This window comes from Xenopus laevis, chromosome 2L, assembly GCF_017654675.1.
Source record: "Xenopus laevis strain J_2021 chromosome 2L, Xenopus_laevis_v10.1, whole genome shotgun sequence".
NCBI classification, from domain to species: Eukaryota; Metazoa; Chordata; class Amphibia; order Anura; family Pipidae; genus Xenopus; species Xenopus laevis.
Window position 1 is genome coordinate 144,239,529 of NC_054373.1, and position 6,257 is coordinate 144,245,785.

Here is a 6,257-nt window from a genome sequence, read left to right on the forward strand (position 1 = left end):
CTGCGACAAAACGCATGCGACGGAAATAAGATAAGAGACAGAAATGTCGAATGAAGTCTCAGCATTGATCCGACGCAACACGACTGTCGGATGCAGACAATGCACGCTGTGTGTGCATCCGACAGTCGTGTGGCGACGGATCAACGCTGCAACTTCATCCAACATTTCTATCTCTTAGCTTATTTTTGTCGCAGCGTGACGAAAACGTCCATGTAGTCCTACCCTTATTTTCATTAAAAATGATATAGCAAAGTGTGGCAGCATTGCCCATTTATATGCACAAACTATTGCTTTTGCCCATGTTCCGCGTCATATTGTAGGAAATAAAATAAAATCCAGAGGTTCTTTGCTTCATATTGCTTGCTTTAGCTGGAGAGTTATTCCCAGACTGCCACAGTCTAAATATAAATAGCCAACAAGCTTGTTGACGACATTAGAAATAACATAGATTAAGGGGTGGTGGATTTATCAAGGGTCAAATTTCGTTTTTTTTGAACACCAATAACTTTGAACTTAGAAGAAAAAAAGACCAACCGAAATTTGTTAAAAAAAAAAAATCTGTTTTTTTTTCTGCAGGTGAATAGGCTGTATTCAAATCCAAGTAAGATCGTATTCGATCTACTTCAATTAGAAGTTTAAAAAAAAAAAATTGATTTTTCCAGGTCCACCGAATGACTCCAAATAAGTTCGAGGAGGTCCCCCCATAGGCTAAAACCGTGATTCGTCAGGTTTTAGATGGTGAATGGTCGAAGTTTTAAAGAGACCGTAAATGGTTAATTTCGATATTCGAATAGTCGTTTGTTTTTTTTTCGAATAGAGTTTCGGCTTATTCAATAGTCAAAGTACACAAAAATAGCTAGAAATTCGAATTTTTTTACTTTGACCCTTGATAAATCTGCCCCTAAATGATGTTTTCTTATCTATATTCCCCCCCCCAAAAAAAAATCCATTTGTATTTTCAATAATCATCCAAATTTCCTACATATTTAAAAGATTCCTTTTGCAAAACAATGCACAAGCAGGCGGTTTCCCAACATAGGTTCTAAAGTGACTTGATAAGGCTAATACGAATAACCAGATTAAAACGGACATCTTCGATGGTTGCCACGGTTAACCACGTTAAGGGAAACCTAACCTGTGTATGCAGATTAATCCTTAAATGTGCAATTTAGACTTTGAGCATGTCTGATATAAAGATTTGATTGTGGGTTTTTATACATTTTATGTAGTATTTTTCTGCCTACCACACAAATAGTGGTGGGGTAAATTTCCAGTGTACATATTTAAGACACATATAACCTGCAGTCCTGTACAATTTCCTCTCATCCCCTAATATACTGGGGATACTGTAAGTTTAGCTGTCCTCATGACAGCATGAGTATGGTGAGGGTATTTCATGGCTTCTAAGTATTTACTCCCAGTTTACATATACTGACATTTTAAATTGTAATTTTACTTTGGTTATACCTTATATATTTCATATATAGTGGTGTTTTAGCCACCCAACAACAAACATTGCTGCTTTATCACATAGCATTTCTGCCTGTCTCTCCATGCATTCTGTGTTTGTGTGCTTTTTTTTTTTTTTTTAATATGCAAAAACAACTCCATTTTAGATTAGTTCCCATTAGCAGTAGTTCCCTTTAAAGAAGAGCCTTCTCATTAGTAGAAAAAAATAAATAAAGGGGTGTGAGGAGTGAGAGATTGTTTGGAATATACCAAATTATGCACAGTGATTTAATAGTAGCTGAACATTTGAAATCCTGTAGATATGTTAGTGTGGCAAATATGTTTTTTTTTATTATTATTATATATTAATGGAAAAAATGATGGTACACGAGCATTTTGGCTCCTTGATGAATGAACATGAGAAAACGGCAGCTATATTCTTAGCCTTTGTACCAAGAATCTGGATTATTTTAAAAAAAAAAAAAATACAGTACAAGTAGTATTAATAGTTATTTCAGTCAGGGAAAAGTGGGCATTTAAATAGAATTCTTAGTACCTAGTTGTAGTCGTTTTTTTTTTTTTTGTCTTTCCCACATTGCGACAAAGAATACTGGACCACACAAAGTATGAAAAGATCACTAGTTAATTCTCACAACATTCAGACCTCTTGAGACCATTACGTGTGTGTGTAAAATAATTACGGGCATTAATAGTTGTGAACACTTGTATTAAGTCAGTGTTGTTCCTTTACTTGGCAACTATTTATCAAGGGAGCATTTTGTTTTTGAAGAAACTGCGGGTACTATGTATTGCACTTTTAAGGTAGACAGCAAGTAGCTGTTGGGAGTATAGCGGCTTGTTTTGCATGCTTATCAGTTCATCATCATTCCCCACCATGCGCATTGACCTACATACTGTAAATCTGCCTTTCTGTTATTGGAATGTTACATTGGTTTTTTTTTTAGAGAGGTGTCATTTCCATAACTGGAACTCTGCTTCACAATCTGTTGTGTTGGTGCGGGAGAGGAGAATCTATCCCCTGCCTGTTTTCTTGTAACTCACAGGACCCTAGCTGCTATATATATATATATATATATATATATATATATATACCAGTCTGCAAGAAGGTCATGTTGTGTACAGGCTGTATGATATCCATGCAATAAATTGGCTCATGTTCTGGCTGTTGTAAATCATGCTGCACAAAGTGTTCGACTATAATAAAGGGTTTGGGATTAAAAATGCACAAGTGTGAAAATATTTTCATGAATAGGTCTTATCTGAAAGGCTTTTCTTTTTCGTGGCATAAAGATCCATTTAGTTCAGCCTTTTTAGATAAAAGCCATCCTTCAGAAGACACCTTTTTGCCTTTTTAAACCCACATAGGGAAACAGTCTGGATTTGAGAGCTCCTGTCCTTGGATGTTTTCTTTATATGGTAATAACATACACAGATCATGTCTCTGTCAAAGGGTTTATTCTGGTTTCAGAAGAAGCTCCATAGTTAGAAGTGAAAACGGTCTTTCTTTTGTGGTTCCCATTTAATAATGTCACCTGTATTGGGATTCAGAGTGTGAATTGATACTGCAGTGGTTTATTACTGCCTCAGAGTTTTCTGTCACAATAACAAAACTGAGTGCCTGTTCTAGCAACATGGTAAGAACTCTTTGGCCTCCCTTGCTGTGGTTGTGCCTTTCTTCCCCACCTGCACATTTTGTGTCTCCTAACAATGATTCTTGTATTTTCTGTTTTCCAACGAAGGGGCATGGGTGGGAGATGGGTAAAGTTTGTGTGTGTGTGTGCACCTTTTTTGTGAGGGGCAATAAATTAAGAGTGCACGTAACAGGAAAATCAGATTCAAACTTGATCTCTTTTCTACAAACTTCCCTGCAACAAAGTCCTGCTGCTCATATTGTGGCTTTGAATCAATTCTGTTTATTAAAAAGCTTTAGCTTCTAAAGTGTGTGTCAAATGCGCTTTTTTTTGGTTTAATTTACTGTTCATAAAATGTTCGGCAAAATACTTTCTTGTGTGCAATAGTTTTAATGTCTCATTTCTTTGAGGCTAAAATTGATCCACCCTGTTACACGGCTGATTATGCACCAGAAACGGAGTTTCAGAGAAAAAAAATACACATTGGTATTGAGTGTAGATAAGTGAAAAGCTCCAATGGTTTCATTTAGGGGCATATTTATCAAGGGTCGAATTTGAAAAATTTTTGAAATTCAAAAAGACCAACTGAAATTAAGGGGTTTTTTTGGGCGAATCGGTCCGTTTTTGATCGAATTCAAATCATACAAATCAAATTAATTGTTCAGTCTATAGAGTTTTGCCCCCAAAAAAATTGTCCAACAATTTACTCCAAGTTCTAGGAGGTCCCCCATAGGCTAAAACAGCAATTCGGCAGGTTTTAGATGGCGAATGGTCAAAGTCGAATTTTTAAAGAGACCGTACATGATCAATTTTGATATTCAAGTACTGTATATGTAAGATTGCTTGAAATTCTCATCTTTTAAATTTGGAAATTCACCAGGGCCTTTGATAAATCTGCCCCTGAGTGTATCCCTGACCATCCTGTCTCTCGAGTGAAGGTGCAGTGATCTTGGTCATACCCAGTGTCGGACTGGCCCACGGGGATACCAGGAAAACTCCCGGTGGGCCCTCATGCTGCTAAACTTTTGGCCTATTTCATGGTCATTCCCTATTTCTATGAGAACAAATAGGCTAAATAGATGGAATAATTGATTATAGTATTTAAAGAAAACGGACTAGGAGAATAGAGGTTGATTGAGGAGATAAAGAATAACAGTACTGAGAGTGGCCCCTGGTCTAAGCTTTTATGGTGGGCCCCTGGTGTCCCAGGTTTTTGGGTGGGCCCCTGGTGTCCCATTCTGACACTGGTCATACCTGAGCACTGAAAGAATGGGGGCTTTGCAGGCACAGCACACCTTTGTTCTTGCATGGTTAAACAGTACACACATTCCCCTACACTGCACCACAAAGACATAAAAAATACCTCAGACCAATGTATAACTAAAGCTAAACTAAACAAGCGAATCTTAATTTAAAGGTGAACAACACCTTTTAACATTTTATACAGACACTGTTCAGCGCCTTTGCCATTTTTTTTTTTTATTTCTTTCTCAATTTGCTTTACTCTAAATACAGGGTTCGAGAAGATAGCTCATAGTACAAGTTGATCCAGGGACTAATCCGCTTGCCATTTTGGAGTCGGGAAGGAATTTTTTTTACTTCCTCTGAGGCAAATTGGAGAGGCTTCAGGTTTTTTTTTTTGGTTTTTTTTTGCCTTCCTCTGGATCAACTAGCAGTTAGGCAGGTTAAAAAAAAGTTAAATTTGATGGACATGTGTCTTTTTTTTTAACCTAACTTACTACAGTATCTTTACAGCTTTCAAATTGGGGTCACTGACCTGACCCAAAGGGATATATCAACCTATTATTCTGTGCGCTCACTATTTTATTTTTGTTACTATGTATTCCTTATTTTTCTATTCTGGCCACCTCCTTTTCATATTCCAGTCTCTCATTTAAATGGCTGCCTGTTTGCTAATGTAAACAAGACCCAAGCAAGCAGAGGCTAAATAAAAAGCTAAATAATTGGGAAAACTCAAATGAAAAAAAATAAACAATTCCAAATTGTCTCAGAACATCATTGTTCACATTATACTGAAAGGTAATAAAACTTGCAGTGCAGCAATAAAGTGATTAAAGTTTATCAGAGCACAAGTCACGTATCTGGGAAACTGACAATATGTCTATCCCCATGTCAGATTTTAAAATTAAATATAGTTTGCTGTTTTGAAATATGGATTTCAGTGCAGAAGTCTGCTGGAGCAGCACTATTAACTGTGTTTTGAAAGAAAAAAAAACATGGTTTCCCATGACAGTATCTCTTTAAAGCACTGGTGGGGCCATTAGAACACATTTATGTCTGTAGACCCCAAATATGACACCTATTAAGACTGTATATCAATGAAATGAGAAAGCAGAATATGGACCGCACAAGCTCACCGTTCATCCGCCGGCCCAGGTGCTCAGTCACAGTGTCCCCACTGTGAACATAGCGAAAATTCAAGGAAACAGACGGCACTTCTGAGACTGGGGTTTATTGGAGTACCTGCTGGTAACACCTGACGCGTTTCGGGAAATATCCCTTAATCATAGGTGAGCAGTACGTTTGTTACAGCTGGGTTATATATACACAGGGTATTAGTGCCCTCTAGTGGGCTTACATAAAAATTACATCTTTATTTAGATCATTTAAAATTTAAACGGATAAAGCATAAAGATATTAAAACATCATTTTTTTTGTTTACTAAAAAACATTAATAGTTAGATAAAAACCAAACAAACCAAGCGGAGGTAGTGTTCTTTGCCTGCATTTTTAACAAGTGGGGGGGACTGGAGAGCAATTGTGCTAGAATGTGACCAATTTAGGCCCACATAGTCAAGTGGGCTATTTTCAATCAGTGGGGACCCCTTTTGTTTCACTCACTAGTACAGGTAACTAATATCATGTCTATAGTTTAGGCCATTCGGGATCCTTGTGTCTAATTTGAGGATCCAGAATGCCTCTCTGAGGTTAAGACGGTGAATGATATCGCCACCTCTTATCGGAACCTGCACTTTCTCGATGACCTTTACCTTTAGGTCTTTTGGACCATTGGGTGAGCACGTTTTGAAGTGCCGGCCCACTGGAGTATTCTCCTCCCTATTGGCACTTCAAAACGTGCTCACCCAATGGTCCAAAAGACCTAAAGGTAAAGGTCATCGAGAAAGTGCAGGTTCC